Raw genomic sequence first — 19,314 nt, 5'->3', positions numbered from 1 at the left:
TGGATTTTTCACAATTTTTCGTTTTTCTCAAAAATGGCTCTAACTATTTTGATAAATCTTGGTAAATCAGCGTACAATTAAATTATTCTCATTAAAATAGTTTAACGGGGCTTAAATACCAAATTTTCAAAATTGCTTCTTCTAAGGTACCTATAATTTTGTTTGTTTGAAGTAAATAATCATCCCAAATTTTTGATAGTAGTGTAAAATGGATAAATATGAGTTTTGAAACAATTTGATGATTAACTTTAGTATATAAGAAGAAAAATCCATTTTCCAGAGTGAAAATAGAATTCCGAAAATAAAAGTACTAATATAGACGTATAATATATACGTCTACTATCTACTAATATAGACAAAAAAAACCTAAGAAAAGTTATGTTCTAGCAAGAGTTTTACTGTCGGGAATCATGCACAGATTCACCACTTGTTAACGTTTGCTTATCATCATAGTTTTTAAATAATGACTTCTTTTTTTTTATTTCACTTAAAGTATACATGAGTCTTACAGCAGGGAGAATTATTAAGTACATAAAATTATTATTTGTATTTTTAAGAATGATTCTATAAAAAATTAGCATTGAATAAATTGGTTAAAACAATGCAAATTTTAGGTAACTTTTATATATGTTTATAATTCTGCCATACTTTTGGAAAAGAAACATAATAAAATTTTGCATCGAGAAATATTATCAAAAGTATTTTTTTTTTCTAACCTCCTCAGTATCTATATTAATAAGCAAATACAATACATACCACATATAAAGATACATCAAAATTACTTTTGTTTTGCAGCATGGCATTTTACGAAAGGATTACAGTTCGCTGAAGGCGGGTTTACAATCATAGAATGGTGGGGACTTACAAAGAATGGGGAGGGACCATTTCGGCTGATGGTCGTGATGGTGCGAATGATTTCAAAGTGCAGAACCCAAAGTCCTTCCCTCGGCGCGGACGGCAACCATGAAGACCGTGCTTTACCACCCTCCCAGGCCTCCTTGGAGGGGTGATTATATGTTATATTATATATAGACCACCCTGAATAGCGGGTTGACACTGGCCTTAAGCCAATAGAAGAATTTGATGTACCTCCGGTCTATATACTCCGGCACAGAGGGAAGCTGGAGTTCTTGGTGGATGATTCTGTTTTTGGCCCTCTGCAATGAAGTCCTACAGAGTTCTGGTAGTTCTACAGCTTTTGGAGCGTGTTCTTGTAGAGGTGTCGCAGCAGGGGTGCGCCATAAAGCATTGTAGATCGGAAGATGGCCTTTTATATTTGTAACTTCAGACTAAGAGAGAGTTGCGGGGACTTAAGTAGGTGGTGTAGCCTGTAGATCTTCAGCTTAAATCTCTCCCGAACGTGACAGGAGAAGGTGACTCCCAGCTAGAGGATGGAGGTAGAGATCCGCTGGTCAACCTCATCGAGTTTGAAGGCAGTGGCTTCTTTCCTTTTTGGAATGACATCACGTTGGCGTTCGTTTTACCTGGGTTCACCCTAATCCCAATATGTTTAAGTGCATTAGTAATGGTGGCTCAGGTAATCGGGCTCGAGCTGAAAATTGACTTAGTTAATATGTCAACTGAACGGAAAATTTCAACGGGAAAGTGAATCATAGTGAAGTCATAGTGAATATTATAACAATGTCCGTTTTAAAAGGAACGAAGGTTAATTTCAACTCCAAGGGGATACTGCGAAGCATTTCAGCTAACAAGATGATTAACTCTATAGAATTATTGATAGGATATTAACATTGATTCTATAACAATTTAGCATAAAACAAATGCTTCAGAGCAGGATGTAAGTTTTATAAACTGTAATTTTTTTTATACTTTTGCAACGAGAAATATTATTAATATTACGTTTCAAAAAACTGTTCAAATTTGAGTAAGTCAGTATATCAACTGAGTGGCTCATTTGGGAAACTAGTACAAGTAAGTATTACCCAAAAGATAATTTATAATTATCCGTTCTGAAAGAAGGAAGGATTAATTCTAACTCAAAGTAGTGTTGTGAGTGTAAATGGTGCGATGTGCGCACTGCAACGATTTTTTTTCTACCCCGTATCTATCTGAACTTATAGTTGGCCTATAGTTGGCCACATAGGCTCAGATACGCATGTCTAAGTATTAGGTTTTGTTTAAATTATAAACAAAAATAATTATATAATTTTCTAAAAAATAATTCCCTTGCGTCCCAAGATATATGATAGATTTGGTCATACAAGAAAATGAAATAAAAACAAATTACTTTAAGAGCAGAAGAAGACTAATTATAAATTACATTCACTGCACTTCCTAAAAGGCCAACAGAATTAATCGTATTGAGGATTAAAACACCAATTAAATTAATTACGGTTCTCAGGTGCCGGTATAAAAAATAATGACAAATAGCAAATTCACTATACTTCGTGTTAACATTTTTTATTAGTACTTTTTTTTACATTATTTAATTTACATATGTTTCTCTCTGGATGGAACCGAAGTGGTGATGAAACATTGGCTGATCAACATACTATCAGCAACATCTGTTCGGACATTCTGGGTCCTCCTTATTCGGTCTTATTCGTTTGCTCCGACATTCCTCTCCATGTCCTGGTACCAATGAAGAAAGAAATAGGAAACCCAAATAGGTCTTTAGCGTATAATTAACTGACAAGCAATTACCACACCTTCGGCTTATAACTAACCATTGAATGGTCATCAATACCACACCCGGGTATTAAGAATGACAATAAGTCTTGAAGAACCTACCACTTACCTTCCCCGATTCCCGGAGCTCATCACTGACCCCTGATGACCTCAGAGCAACATTGGATAAAGCGAAATTTAATTTTTGATACCCATTAAAGTGTTAGAAAAAGATTATTTTTAATAAATATCAACAGCGGACCAAAGAATTACGAATATTAGTTTGAGAGATCTTATCTTAGACCAGTGTAAAATTACCTGACCGTTAGTCAAAAGCAGTATGATTAAACAGTCAAATAACATATAATGCGCCACATTAAGCTGGTAGTCAGTTTAGTCAGTTATATACCAGAGGAAGAATCGTGATGAACAACAGAAGGTTATAGAATTTTTAAAAATAAATATGACATTCTTGATTACCTAAATCATGAAATTGGAAGGCTAGCAGAATGATTTTAGACTGTGGCATAGTGCAAAATTGTCAAATTATGTGAACAACAAAAAATAGGTGGAAATTCCTCCAAAAAAAAAATAAAATAAAATAATAATGAAATATATCACATTTTATTTGATTTCCAGAATCTAACAACATATTACGTCACTAGTAGTCAACAAACCACCAGGAACAAATATTCTGATGTATATTTAAAGAATAGATAAATGATTTAATGAATTATGTCAACTTTTTTGGAAGCTTTTCACTAATCTGACTATATCCGTCCCATTAAATGTGCTAAAAATCACGGGATGAGAAGCGTGTTAAAAAGTGAGTGAAATTATATCAGAAAACCGTCAAGAGAAATGGTATAATGTAATCTGTCAAATGTTAGGAAGCTTTCCAGGAGTCTGAGAATATTAAAAATGTCAAAATGGCCATCAAATTAATTTGCTTAATTACTAACAATTATTTAGAGCATTAATCTAACATTTAAGATTAAAAATCACAATAGTAATTGATTCGTTAATAAGCGGAAGTTATCAAATGGACCATGGCTAGTTCAAAATTTAACTCTACAAGACAACATGCATACCTGAACAACTTAGCAGATGCTCCTCCACGTTCAATATAAAACAAGGTCTGCTGTACATTTCACAATTAATCTTACTGTTAAGAATGTTTAAAAAATTCTAATGAGAAAAAATAAATTTAGAAAAGTAATTATTAATTTTTTATAAATGTTTATTGAAATTTACACAGTTACTGACCATCTTTGTAGCTTTCTAAACCATCAAGTCCAAGAAAAAATATTCCTTTACCAGAGTAAGCCACGCAGTGGTTGGACGAGACTCTACATGCATTATCAGAATAGCGTCTCGTTATAAAAATTAATAATTAAATCAAAACGTTTATTAACATTTTAGATAATTATAGAAAAAGAAGGTTTGTTAAAATTGGCGTGTATTATAAGTCAAAATTAAATCAGTTAGTGGAAAACAAAAACTAGTGGATTTAGGTGGTTAGGGAGTTTATTATGGAAGGCATGATATCTGGTTTGGGCTAGATCGGCTACGTATCGTACGATAAATGGATGATTTTATTTATGAAAAGTAAGGAGTATTGGAAATATTACTAAGGATTTTGGATTGTAAGGATTAATTAGAAGAGAAATTTGATAGTTATTAGAGCCCCAAATTTTAAGTCCTTATAACTTATACGATAGCCACGTAAATTAGTCTTTTGTAATTGATTGTAGGCTCAGTTGGAATCGACGTACATTTTCCTATCTTTTCAGTCTCGTACAAATATGTGGATTCCAAGTTAGTCGCCTGTCCAAATATAGTCATAGATTGCGGGTCAGTTCGACAGGAATAAGTGGAAGTGGATAAATTTAGTATAATACAATACCCAGCTTTCATTTATGTGTTTGCTCCAAAATTTTGCCAGCTTGTTGGAAGGACTTACAGTCCGATTCTTCCTTAGTTAACAGTACATTAATTCGTGTAGTTTTCACCATGGCTGCCGTGCTGACCTTATTTGTTTGTTAGGGCCTAATATTGACTGAAATGATTTATTTCGCACCGGTATAGATGGTTATAACAGTTATGATCGCTGTAATTTTGTGGCAAAGTGCGATGAATGAATATTTCCAAGCGAGAGGTTAAGAAACCCCATTCAGGGGTGACGGATAACGTACCTGCTGCAATTCGATTCCACATCTGATCCTGTTCCCGTCCCGGCCTCCATTCTTTCTGACTTCACTTCATTTCAAAAGCTTTTTTACCTTGGTCGGTCTGTCTGTCCGTCTTCAGTGTCCAGGCCATTCCGGGCCATTGAGGCGTTCAAGTGAGGTAAAAAATCGGCTAAAATCCTGAGACCTAGGTGATCAGTTCACGCTTTATTACTTTTTGAAAATCCTACTCTAGTTTCCAAGTCTTTTGATAAACTGCTGGAACAGAGCTGAAAGAGAATTTTTTTTTTTGTCGGCTGAATGAACTTTCGGTTCGCACTCTTTAAAGTGTTATCCTCGATTATTCTATGTGTGAAGACACACGTGTTCAAAGTTCTAATACCAAAAGTTAGATTCATAAAGCAATAGGTCATTATTCTTGTGTAAAACCAGGAAAGGGTTATGCTCGAAAATTATGTTCATTAATGTTCAAAGAATTCTAAAAACCTTAAATATTTATGCATTCAAGATATCGAAAATTCAAAACTCTTTAAAATTCATTAATAAGTTAGAGAAGTAGGAAAGATCCAACGTCTTAAGAACATTCTGTGTAATTCAAATTCGTCTAAAATTTAAAATGTTGATTATAGCTTTTCTTTTACCACGCAATAATTATGTATCAGTCTTGGGTATTATTCGAATAGTCAATATTCAATTCAGGTTTATTTTTCTCAAATTTTATTTAAGTAATATGATTACTATTTCCACTAAATTAAATCTTATGAATTTATTTTAATTAGTTATTTATTATTCAATGCTTGTTAAGCAATGTTTTATAGAAAAATTAGGAATTGTTTCGCTTAGGTTATATATAAATATAAACACTTAGTACAACCAATTTTATTTAAAATGAAATAAATATGTCGCTCACCCTTAAGAAAAGTTACTGCAACATTTAAGGAAACTCATTTTTAAATTACTACACAACTTTATTAATTTATATAAAGATTTATTTTTTAAATATCAAGTCAGTATTTACTATATTTACATAAATAATTTTTAATACGTTATCTTTCAAAAAATTGTATGTAATTTTAAATATAAGTTTCATTGTATAGTTGTAATTGTGTGTATAGTTGATTTTTCTTTTGAAATCCTTTACTGTTTTTGAAAATGAGCGTTAATTAATTTCTTCAATTTTAACCCGCTAATACGGAAATTGAAAATAGCAGAAAAAAAATCGGCATTTTATAACAGGAAACAAAAAAAACATAAATGCACCAAAAATGTTTTTTTAAAAACGAAAAAAAAAAAATTAAAAACCCCGAAATAAAGTACCAATATTAGTTTTTTTTTTTACAATGTTTTGATATTATATTTTTATCAATAACATACAATTGGATTTATAGTATCTAACATTAATTGGGTATTGATGTTTTTGGCACCTCGATACTTTTTTATTGATTTCATAGGTTTTTTTTACAAATGGTCAGGAAATTTAAATGTTATTATCAATAATGTTGCGTTTAAGTTACGGTAATTGAATCCTGTTTTAAGAAAAAAAATCTAATTAACAAGAATTTTAGCGTAGTACAAACTGTATTTTTTCCGTTACCACGTTTTATGATCGAGTACTTATATATATAAAGTATAGTTAAGTATATATATTAATCTCAAATTAAAATCATCATTTAAAGACTTTCACCAAAGAAAACTAAATCGAGAAAAATGATCTTTTAGTTCTTTGAAATAAATCATTTCATTCAAAATATTACAGATTTAAAATGCAAAACATATGTTTTTAAATATAAAATTAGAAGAGGTTCTCTCGTCTAGCCACACCTCTTTTTGCTGAGTTATTTAGAATATTATTATTGAACACATCAGAGATATTTATGGATCTAGTTGGTTTAAGGCCTTTTAAAAAAAAATCAATTTCAGGACAAGAAAGTACGGAACAAAAGCAGTGTTCTGAAACTTCTACAAAGTGCAAAACTTCTGGAGTACCTGACGCCTTGGTCAAACTAATGGAAAATGAGTATGGGATAACATATCATGTATGTCACGTAAAATTGTAGTTACTTTAACATAAAACTATTAACCTCCCTAGGCAATGTCTATGTTATGCTTCAAGCATTTCGGGATTCGATATATTTAGGATTAGTTTTTTATTTATTATTTGAATCGTGTGATCAAATACCAAGTTATCAATGTTCGAGGGCTGTTAATTATTAGTTAGAAACAAGTCATTTCTTGGCACTTCAAGTGTGAAATTTTCATTCAATTAATTAAAGAAATTCGTTTTCGACATAATAAAACCTGCTAACATGATTCTTATGTCGAAGATAAATTCCAACGTGTTTCACTATTCTTGCTGTAAATACCTAAAAGTCAAAACAAGTAAAAAAAACGTAGTGGAATCAATTCATGCATTCTTCTCTAGCATTTATGAACAATTACTTGGAGTTTTTCATATTTTTTTTTAGTGATCCTCCAATTTTTGGATGCATACAACAGTTCTGAGAGGAAATTCGTTTTAAACACTCATTCATCTTTCAAACGTTGGAAAAATTCTCGGTTGCCTTAGCGCATTCTGTACTTTGTGGCCCCATTCGTTGTTCTGTCTTCTATGACCATGCTTCGTTGGTGGAGGAATTAATCTATTCTTTTAGATTGGGTTCACCTGTCTGTGACTCGGCAGTTGATAACATTTCCTTTGTTTTGAGAGAGTGTAAGGGTACCCAATTTGTCTGATCCTTGTTTCAATCTCTTCATTTTGTATTCAATGTTTCGGAAAGATTTTATATGATAATTTTCAAAAATTGAAATATACGTATTGTGTTTACACTTTTAACTAATAACAAATACTTATAAGCAGTTACAATATTTATAGGAAAACATTATTATTCATGTTCTATAAAGAGTGGTTCGATACCAGCTTGGCCCAGTAACTTCTAAAGTATCAAAAACATAATAAGTTTTGAGAAGATCTTCTCATTTCTGTTGTAAACCTAATTCTGTTTTCTCGTATTGATAAGCTTCCCGAAGGAATGCAACAATGAATTATGCATTCAATCCAAATTCCTTTGGCACAGAGCGAAATTTCACAACAGGAGGAACTAACGAGCACTAAAGACGAGCTCTATTCTATGCTAAAACTTCATTATCCAGAGCGCAATGCAAATCGCAGGGATTGGAGCTCTGGTTTGAAAACTTATTGGCTTCATGACGCTGCAGTTACATGCTGCCGTTTCGCTAATGTCGAAATGTCTGTAGTAGGGTGAGAATACAGCTTTTAACATACTTAAAAAAAATATTTTGGCCGCAGAATTTACATTTAAAAAAATCAAACCATATGTTTCTTTCAGGAACACCAATTAGCAAAACTCTTCAACGATGCTCTTCATCAATTCATGCATATTTGTAAGGACCATTAGCATGCTAATTTATTTAATCAATCTGATATATATCTATGCCATATATTTTAGTGAACCAACTTTTGGACGATTGCTTAACTTTTAAAACTAGGATTTTCAAAGTAAAAGTAGATGTTCATTAGTTACATATTTTTAAGCTTATTCATTTTTTCGCTATTCTAAATTACCAAAATATACCTAGCATAATGTCGCTCCTTGCAAATACAGCAGTCCAAAGATTTACTTCTACTAGTGCAACTTCTTGTTCATGCATTTGAAAAAATATTAGCAGTTTAATTCAAGCTAGTTTAATGTGCTGTAAAGTGGTTCATCTTCGTAGTATTAGCTGTTACCATGTAGTATACAAAAATAGATCAACAAAAAAGTACGCAGGATCTCATCTACACGATGAGGCAAATAACAGAAAGGACTGTTGAGAAGGACAAGAGCTCTCCGTATACTTCGTGGACCTGCAGAAAACTTTTGCGTGCATAAAAAAAAGAAGATATCGAGAGGGCACTGTCTGAGCTATACTCGCTATACCCTCCACCGAGGAACAACCTTGGCTGTGATGAGTCTGTATAAAAAGATGAATGTGATCAGAACCAGAACATTTCAAAAGAATTTAAGACTACATTGGGTATCCGACAGGCCTAAGTCAGTTGCTCTTCATCATGGTTTTAGACCTGGCACTAAGGAGGGCCAAGTCAATAATGAGGAAATTCCAGCTAGGTCACAGAAACCTGAACCCTATCAAATTTTCCCTATTGGGCTTCGCCGACGAACTCGTGTTACTGGCTGCCAATGACCGAGAACTCCAACATAACATAAATGACCTCCAAGAGAAATTATCCACAATAAATATGAAGATTAATCAGGGGATGACTGAATGCATGAGAATTGGAAAGAAACTCCGAATGATAATGTGGGTACTAAGAGTTGGGGGACAGAGATCACAGCAGGTCGAGAGTTTTAAATGTCTAGGAGCTCATCTCAATGAACGTAGTTACATTAACGGGGAAGTGGCCAAAGGAATTGGCAGGGAAGATCTTCAGTAAGGTCAGACGGTGTTTCCTTGGAAGAACAGAGGTGACAAAGCAGATCAAACTAGCCGTCTATAAATCGACCTTCCTTTCTATCTTATTCTTCAGAATCGTGGACCCTCACCTCAAAACACAGGAATCAGTTACAAGCCATAGAAATGAGGCATCTGCGAAAAATAGAAAGAAAAACATGGAGAGATAGGGATACGGAACGCCACCATACGCGCTATACGGGCTATATACGGGACCATGCTTGAAGAACACAAATAAGTTGGTTTGGACATCTTCATAGGATAGATCCAGAGAGAAACACTAGAAAGACTGATGAGACACGCACTGAAGGGAAAAGACCTGGAGGAAGGCCTCGGATCTCCTTGGAGGACAGTGTAAGGGAGGCAATCAGTAATCGTGGAATATATTAGAGTAGAAGTATGTTGGTTCAAGAGAGAGACATTTGGGCCAGACTCTATAAGCGGGATACTTATTTTTCAGTACATTTTTTAGGATTATTGCTTAAAAAAAAACTTGTACTTTAGAAATTATTGTACTTAAAGCTAAAAATTTATTTCAAAGTGTGTTTTATAGAGTTGTTTTAACGATATGCAGCGCCGAATAAAAAAAACATTTTTTAACGTTTTGAAACAGCCACCATTTTTATTCTCCCTACCTATAATTGGCAGACTCATCAATTTTGACTAGTAATTATACCTAGTTTTCTTTAATGTAATCAAAATTTGGGGTGAAATAAGTGCCTTTTTCTCTTCTTGGGCTCGTGTACCGTTTAGTTTCACTACATTATAATTCATAAAAAAAAAAGAAAAAAAGTTTACAGTATGACATGAAGATGTCAGACGTGTTCTATATAATCATAATTTTAGCTACAGTGATTACCTTAAAGGAATTATTAAAGCTCTATTGATTAGGGAGGATTCATATTTGTTTGTTTTTTTTTTTTACAGGGAAATAAGACAGATCAAGTGAAATATGTAAAGAATAAAATTAAAGATGCCAAAGATTTTATTTTGTCAGAATTTATGAATATAAAAAACATACCCGACGATACGAAACAGAAAATACTCGGGTCTTACAAGAAAGTAAACGTTAAGCCGTTTAGACCAGAACACGATGTCAGATTGGAAGATGTAGAAGATTAATTATGATAACTAAAAATATAGTAATAGAAAAAAGAGTGAAAATATTTGTGTAGGATAATTAAATGACGGTATGTGGGTCTAAAAACATTTAATTCTACTGAATTAGAATTATTAAATTATTCTTATAGAATGAAATAAGCTATCTTAGGCGATCTGAACGAGGTTTTTTAATTATGGACTGATTTTTACACAGATTTATTTTAGTATGTATGAGATCATTCATCACTATCACCTATTGCCCACAACTGTGTGGCAGAGAGAGTGAGATCCTCTAACCTAAAACCAATTTACCTCTCCTGTCTTCAACCAAACTCAGCATCAATGTCCACGTCTCGTACGTTCATTAATTAATTTATTAAAGGTATATGGCTTTTCTCTCTCTACCTGATAGCAGCTATGCATGCACCACCATCACTAATATATTATTTATGAGGCGTTACAGATGTACCTAACTATTTTTAGGGGGTGGAGGGGAGAGTGGGAGGAGGAGGGAGGAGGAGGGAGTGATATTATTTTTCTGTCAGCACGGTATATTCACGACCCCTTGTGCCTTGGAGGGTGTCTTTGACATTTGGGAGATCCCAAACCTACGTTGCTCAGTAATACCTGCAATATAAGAGGACTAATAACGTTTCTCGTCTCAACTCGACTATGGGAATTTACTACCTCATATAATTTACTTAACTGCTCAGATGCATGAAAGATATTATTATTATTAGTTTGGCGCTACAACACGTTGACACGTCCAGACCTCTTCAAACAGCAGCCTCCAGAACTTTCTGTCCTGCGCTGCTCCCATCCAGCTGTAGAAACCCAAACATCTGCAGCAATACAGTCAATCCATAGAAGTCGGGGACGGCCAACTCTCCTCCAGCCATGGACTACATCCGTCAGTAGTCTTCTGGTACGTTTATTTTGCCATTGTCCATGTTTCCGCTCCATATGTAAGAATTGGGCAAATTAGAGTTTTGTAAGAAAGGAATTTTTTTTTCCTCTGGTCACTAATCTGCTTGATAGATGTTACCTCAATCGAAAGTAACATTTGTTCGCGGGTACTATCCTTCTTTTGATTTCTGCTTCGATGACATTATCGCATGTGACCTGTGAGCCAAGGTTCATGAATTCAGAGACCCACTAGAAGACACCCACCTTTTCCCTAGGATGAGATGACTTGGGTGTTGTTCAGCGATCATATACTTGGTCTTATCATGGTTGACCACTATACCGAGTTTTCTTGCTGCTTCCACGAGAGAGAGGAATGCCTGGTCGACTGATCTTTTTGAGCGTCCAATTTATTGATGTCGTTGGCGTATGCTAGGAGCTGCGTTCTATTAATAATAGTTCTTGTCGTCTGAATCCCGGAATCTCTTATAGACTTATCTAGAGTCAGGTTAAACAGTAAGCATGCCCTAGCAGACTCCCCTTGCAGACGAATAACTTTCTAAGCGATCACCTTGCATTTGTACAACGCATTCAATCTTCATCTTAGATCTCTTTCAGCATATCTAACTCACTATATATGTTTATTTTTCTTTGTTTATCATTTTTTCTGCATAATTCTATTATGGACGTAATTTCAAAGTTTATGATTTGTTCGAGGACAAAATTTATGTTATATGCCGTCGTTAAAACATACATATACCCAGGAAATTAATTTTCCTCATGGGTAATCGAAAATAGTAGATGATTTTTTTAAAAATCCATACTAAACCATATCAACACCAATCCTCAACTTTTCTCTAAGTTTGAGCTAAATAGGATGAGCAGTTTTCGAAATATTCCATTATTATGGAAAATGGATTTATTAGAATTAATATTACAATATTTAATCCCGAATCCGTATTTTCTTTCAAATGTGGATTTAAATTATAAGTTCACAGTTTTTACAACAGTAAGAGAAAAAAAGTAGACCGAATCTGATAAAATCATTAAATAAAATTAACGGTCAATCAATTATACCTGGATAGACAGAAACAAAACTGGATATGTACCTCGATTTAAAAGGCGAAAAATGTTAATTTTTTTTTTTTTTTTTTTTTATGCCATCGTCCTAATTAGTATGGTCTTTAAATTATACTTTTAAGACTTTTTTACCTTTGCTTAACAATGTCCCACTAGTTTTTGATAGATGGCAATCTCTGATCCCTAGTCATCTGTTTCGGGTAAGGCCATGTTTAAATGAAGCCTATATTGGTTAGAATAATTTTGATTTCACTTTAATTACCCCTGCCATAAGGGCCGATTCCATTTCGAGGAAGATAAGACCCACCCAGAAGAGAAATGTCAGAAGGAAGTGCTCTAATTACCCAGGGTCCGTTATTATTTTACACGGGTTAATCCAATTAATGGACCGCTAGTCCAGTAGTTAATGGACTTCGCCATTGGATGGGTGGATTAGGAATGTAGCCGGTCCCTATATGGTCCAATATTATGTGTCGGCCGCTGAGCTCAGCGCTACTAGTCGAGTAAAATTGTAAGTAGAGCTAGAAGTGGTTGTAAACTAATTTCTTTCAATGGATTCTAATGTAAAATTTTGTGCAAAAGGTGACTGTAAAAAGTTTACAACTTTCTTGTGAGGGGAGGGGGAACGTACGGTTTATAAACTGTCACATATGTCGGGCTTATATACCAATTCTGAATGAAACAGATTGCATGTAAACAATATTAAAAAAAAAAAAAATATATTTTTATAACCAACACTAAATGTAAGTTGATAAGGTCATTTCATTATCTCAAAGAACTATTTCCCTTTGATTTATGAAAGTTGCTCGGAAAGAGAAATTATCAGCACTAGAAAAAGGTGACCAAACGATTCGTCCGAATATCAAGTCCAGTAAAATTGAAAGTTAGCATAGAAGTAAGTTTAAACTGTGTGCTAAAGACGACAATAAAAAGTTTACCTCTGAGGGTACGTAGAGCTAATATTCCTGATCTTTCAAAGTGACTGCCATATATTTTAGTTTTGTAGTCAATAACTCCTTTTTTTTTTTTCTTTTTTATTGAGTTTCTTATATCTAGAAGTAAAATGCTTACAAATTTGTTATTTTGGTTCTGTGTACTCTCATCAAAATTATGTTTTTTGGAGAATACTGTAACTTTTCAATAGCTAACTCGTATTGTCTGATAGAAATTTATCTAAATTTTTACCTAGACTGTACCACTAAAAGCAAGTGTCCTTTAACAGTAATTATTGAAGTATTCCAGGACTTAATGATATTTTATTAAAAAGTTCCCTTATTTTTTATTCAATTCTCAATATTGTGAAAACTACTTTGCAAACGATAAACAGCATCATGCCTATTTTAAAATAAACCTTTGAGCCCTAGTAGAGCTCTTCCTGTTTTATATTTTGCTAGATACCGTTTTTAAAACCGTTTTTTTTCCGAGGTGCAAAATATTTTAAATTTATTTTGATAAATATCAAAAATTTACTATTCATAGAAAAAGTATCTATATAAACGGCTTTATGGTGCATTTGACAAACTTCAAATTGAACCCTAATAGAATTCCTTACGTTAAATATTTTCGGAGATACAGTTTTTCCAACACAAATATTTTTTTCCACTTTTCAAACAAAATTTTATGATTTTTTTTTTTCACAATAACAACTATTTGAAAAAAAATTATCATTATGAAATAATTTATAGAGGATTAAAAACTCTCAAAATGAGCCGTAATAGAACTCATTACGTTCAATTTACAACAGCAACATTTTTGAATTTATACGGAAGATTATCATCATGAAGTATTTATAGTGCATTTAACGAGCTTGAAATCATATATACTTCTGTTAGCCAAGTAGTTCCGAAGATCTATCATTTATGTATTTATCATTTATAGATTGGAAAAATATTGTACCTCTTTATTTGAAAAAAAATCTATCTGGGAAAATATTTAACGTAAAGAGTTTTATTAGGGATCAATTTGAAGCTCGTTAAATTCCCCATAAAAACGTTAATTATAAATATTTTACTAAGGAAATTAGTTTTCATTATATTTTCCACAACAAATTACAAAATAATAATTTCTCGTTTCTAAAAAAAAAACTGTATTTGAAAACAATAAGAACTATATCTCGGATATTATTGGCCATAAATAAATCTATTAGGGCTCAATTAGAAGCTCGTTAAGTAGATTATAATCATAAAATAATTTATGATGATATTTTAGCTTCTTTTCATACTTAAGGAGTTACGTGCCATAAGCCAATAAATATAATGCGGCCATTTTGAAAAATAAGTCATATTACGCCTTCGTACCCCAAGGGAATGGAAAATTTTTTACTACTACTTCTTGGTACAGGCAAATTTCAAGCTATTTTTCCTGGACTATTGTGTCTCTCAGGCGGTTCCCAATACAGTATTTTATCATAATAAAAATATTGTTGACCGCAGATGATAAGTACATATGAGGGTAAATAATAAAATAATAAATACGTACAGTTTTAAAATTATTTATGCTTTTGAAATAGCGAAATTTGCGATCTGATTGTTGAAATGTCCTCTAAAAACATGAAAGGATATCTAGGCATAGATATCACAACGAACTTAGTAGGGAAGGCGGAGAGAAATGTGGAAACTAAATTTAGTTCTTTACCAAAATGAATAAAAATAAACAAAATAAAATCTTTGCGATCATATTTAGTTTGTCATCTATTAAAATACAACAATATACAAATAAACTGAAAACTTCTTACATTTAGTGATATAAATAAAAAAAAAATTAAAAAAGTCCATTTTGCACATATGCAGAGTAAAACAAAGATATGGGGTCTCATTTATCACTTTTGCACAGCATGAAAATGTGAATTGACCTAAATTCACGGTATCGAACACTTTTTAGAGAATTTGGTGCAATATAAACATTTTTCGTTATCCTCTTCGCTGTTACTCATCCCTATATCTATTATTATGAGAATAAGGCTTCAAATTTAACAATTTTGGGATATTTAATGATTTCTTAAAAATTATACTCTTCTCTTCATGCCCTTAAGTATGATTTCAGGCTATGTTAAGGCAGGATGAAAATAGTTCTGACAAAAATTAAATTCATATGCCCCATTTTATAGCTAATAACATACATTAATCAGCGGCATACACACGATGTGTATCCACTAAATTGTGTACATCACTTAAAAGAGTCTGAAATCAAATCATTATAATCCAACAAAACAATTGCACCTAAATTGCGAATCTCCCAAAATGCGTGGTGGGAATGAGATCAGAAGATACAAAACAATGGTTAGTATCCATGAATTAATAAGATCACATAATGTCAGATAAGAGACAGTACCTCCCACATCTACAGTCAAAGTAGAAAACTAATGAGATAGATGATGGTACATACTTCCAAAGTGATGATTCGTCAACTGATTAGTTATTTACGGCTATTGGAATGACTTAAGTTTAAAAAGTTTAAGTAAATCATCATAGTACGACGGCAAATGTCAGTTTACATGATATTAGTAGCTACGATATCTGTTACTAACACTATTACTGTCACTATCTCCTTCATCGAGTTTTGGTGTGTATCACAATCACTATCACACTGCAATCAAACAGCAAAGACAAGTTTAGTAAATTTGAATGTTACAATTTATTTTTTAAAGAATATAAATAAAATAAATGTGGACAAAAATTATAAGATTAGATTTTAAATATATTAGTAGAAGGATTCCTATCAACGAGTAATTTAGGAGGTTAATAGAAAAGTAACATACACAGGCATACAAAGCTCTTTCTCTAGAGTTGCTATTTCTTTATTTTTTGTTAAACATTTTATTACTACCAATATTCAAAGCAAGATTATGATTTTGAATGTACACAGAACTCTCAGATTGAGAGGAGTTTTCCCGCTCTTTTCCCATATAATAGTTCAAGTGTGGTTCAGTTTGTTGTTTGTTTTATTTTATATTTTTCAGTCTTTTTAGGATGTGTTGAAAAACCAATCCAATTGAAAAACCAATGTTAAAGAAAACATTCCAAATTGTTCGACACTGATATAGTATGCTTATGTTTATTTTGGAGGATAAATCTGTTTGTATATATTTAAGATAGATTTTTTTTTCATTAATTTATTTATTTGAATTCTTATTTTATTTTATTTTAGTATGAATGTGATCATTCATCACTATTACCTATTGCCCACAACTGTGTGGCAGATTGTAATATCTATAAATTAATAAAAAGTATTTTAAAAAAAATTGTTATAGATACGATATTTATTTATCAATGGTTCAATCAGGAATAAGGGTCGTATCCGTAGCAAGTTTACCTTTTAGTTCCAACTGTAGCTAATTTTTTTTTTCTATCTCTTCCGGAAAAAATGTAGAGTTTCAAGTTTTGTTCAAAGCCAGATTTTCCAGGCCAGAACAGCATTATTTGTTTAGTTTGTACTACGGATGCTAGAGAAAGTTGAAAAAAAAAAAATGCAGATGATACTGACTTTGTCAACAGTCAAAATCAAGTTAATTCAATAATAATGCACCTCTAATGCACCGCTCACAGGTTTATAAGATACGTTGGGACCAATTTTCGTTAAAATCAGCCGCCTAGTTCTAATGAACTTGTATCCCTACTTTCTTTACTAACTAGTTAATGCTCTTCTAACTTTCTACAACTTAAAACCGACTACAATACTAAAATCAAGTGTATTCCTTATCGTAAGGTGCACTCATTTCGAATAACAGTACTACATTATATGAGAGTAGATTTCATATAGTATTACATTATTTACAAAACTTCTAATGCAATGTTTTTCCAACAAATGCCCTTTTTTCAGCTAATGTTTCTATTTTCATACATATTTATATATTTTTAATGCCTCAACAACAATGTACAAGTCACCTTTACTAAAGCATTATGTAAATAAAATGTTTAATGAAGCTGTAAAATTAAATTACTTTTTCTTGTTCGTAGAAGTATTTTTTCTGGTTATATTCGACGAGAGAGAAATATACTTTATCGATGAAAAAAAATTGTCAGATCGCTAGAAAGCATCTATAGGAAGCTATTTGGTACCATGTAAAAAATTAGATATTCAGAAAGAAGAGGTTTAGCAATCTACTTAAATCAGATTAAATTGCGAGATTCAGCAAGTAGTGTCAACTTCCACAGCTCAAGTTATTTCTACAACACATTTGAGCAAACAATTTCACCTGCTTGTCAGGGAGAATATTCCGAGTCACGAAAGACCATTTTGAAAGCTAATGGCAGGAGTGGATGGTGGTGTAACCTTTCGGACATTACCATACGGCATCAGGGCCCTGAGCCCACACGCTAAAAATAAGCAACTGCGCTATGATTAATGAGAGGGCTGGTATGCGAGACCACAGAATGGAGACAATGGGACAATACCGGCATGGTCTCCTTTAGCTCTACAATGGACTTTCTACCGGGCCCTGGCTAAGCAACACTCGGCCGACGGGGCTTCGTCCGCCATTAGGATCAAGTCCGGTATGAAGTTGACATATAAAGCTTCCTCTCTTGGATCAATGTTTTTGGACAAATATTTACTAGATCTAACAATGGTCAGTATATTCAGTATTGGGAAACATTATTATTGATACATTCGTCTTTTTTGAGTGTATTTTACTATTATTGAGGAGAAATTTAATCATCAGAACCCTTTTATACCTAGGAGGTCCGGGCATATTTGGATATTGGTGGACTTCAGATTAGAAATATGGCCCTTCTGAGTAATCAGGAAAATTATTTTTTCAACAACTTTGGGTTACAAACCTAGTTATAATCATTAATTTATTTAATACTGTAAAGTTACAAATTTTGAGGAAAAATAATTTCAAAAAGTACTTTTCTTGAATTTTGTTTAGCAAAATTATTTATTACTTCGTAAAAGTCAATTTATTAAATGACAACAGTGGTAAACTCAACCTTTCTTACGAAGTAATTATTCTTTCCATAATTATTTAGTTTCATTTTAATTTATGGATCACAAGAGTAAAGTGCCCAATAGGACAGTGGGACAAAGATGGCACTGGTCAGAGCAACTTCTGAATGTCTATTGATATATCACTTCATAAACAGTGTAGCAACTTCTAAAAGCACATCCTGGCATTATGCACACTGACAGATAAACAAACTTCTAACAAGCTGTCATATGGGCAAAAAAATAGATAAATACAAAAAATTGGTTACTAATGATCATAGGATTTAAGGGATTCCACGGATCGCGAGATCTTGGACCAAGGCCCAGTGTTGTTTTAGTATAAACATGGTACTGCTATTTGTTAATATTTATAGCTTCTAATAACCACAAAGGTATGTTGTTGAATTTTAAATTTTAAAAAGATTACCTAAAAATATGAGATAAACGTAGGTTGTGTTGGAGAAAGGGAAAAACTACATTTGGGAATGCTGTCTAAATACTTCTGGTTGCTAATACATACAGCATACTTACCAATCCATAATTTGATATATGGAGCAATTATTGAAACAATAATTAACTATAACCTAAATTGGTAGTACATTTCAAATATTATTTTTTTAAAACAATTTTATTGTATTATTATACATATATATATTCCTTTATTCTTCTTTTTATTCCCTTTATTTTTCTTGTACATAGTTATATTACATTTACTCTAATTATTATTTCCATTTTTTTTTTTAACCCTATCTATGCTATTCACTCTATTCCACTCTCTTATATATGCCTTCTCCAGTTATCCGCAACACATTTTCAATCCGACACACAAATGCAATATAAATTAAAAGAAATTACCAATATATAGAAATAAATCAAAAATAAAATAGTACATCAGTGGAAAAATTAAAAAAAATATAAGTTAAAAAAACTAATATATAAATTTTAAAAAAATAGGTATATATATAAATAAGTTGAAATAAATGAATAAAAAAATTAAAAAACAAATAAATAAGTTGAA

The 19,314-nt window shown here is 32.4% G+C and overlaps 1 long non-coding RNA gene across 1 annotated transcript in view; it reads left to right on the top strand.

Moving 5' to 3' along the window:
• The first annotated feature begins 6,593 nt into the window (after positions 1–6,593).
• Positions 6,594–19,314, top strand: part of LOC106689688 (uncharacterized) — an 18,880-nt gene continuing 6,159 nt past the window's right edge. The window contains exons 1-2 of the long non-coding RNA XR_010844182.1: positions 6,594–6,853; positions 10,215–10,477. This is a non-coding gene — a long non-coding RNA (uncharacterized lncRNA). The remainder of the gene's footprint in view (positions 6,854–10,214; positions 10,478–19,314) is intronic.

This window comes from Halyomorpha halys, unplaced genomic scaffold (assembly GCF_000696795.3).
Source record: "Halyomorpha halys isolate HHAL.00 unplaced genomic scaffold, Hhal_1.1 Scaffold1426.1, whole genome shotgun sequence".
Lineage (NCBI taxonomy): Eukaryota > Metazoa > Arthropoda > Insecta > Hemiptera > Pentatomidae > Halyomorpha > Halyomorpha halys.
The sequence above is the reverse complement of the archived record's forward strand: the minus strand, read 5'-3'. Positions and strand labels throughout refer to the sequence as shown.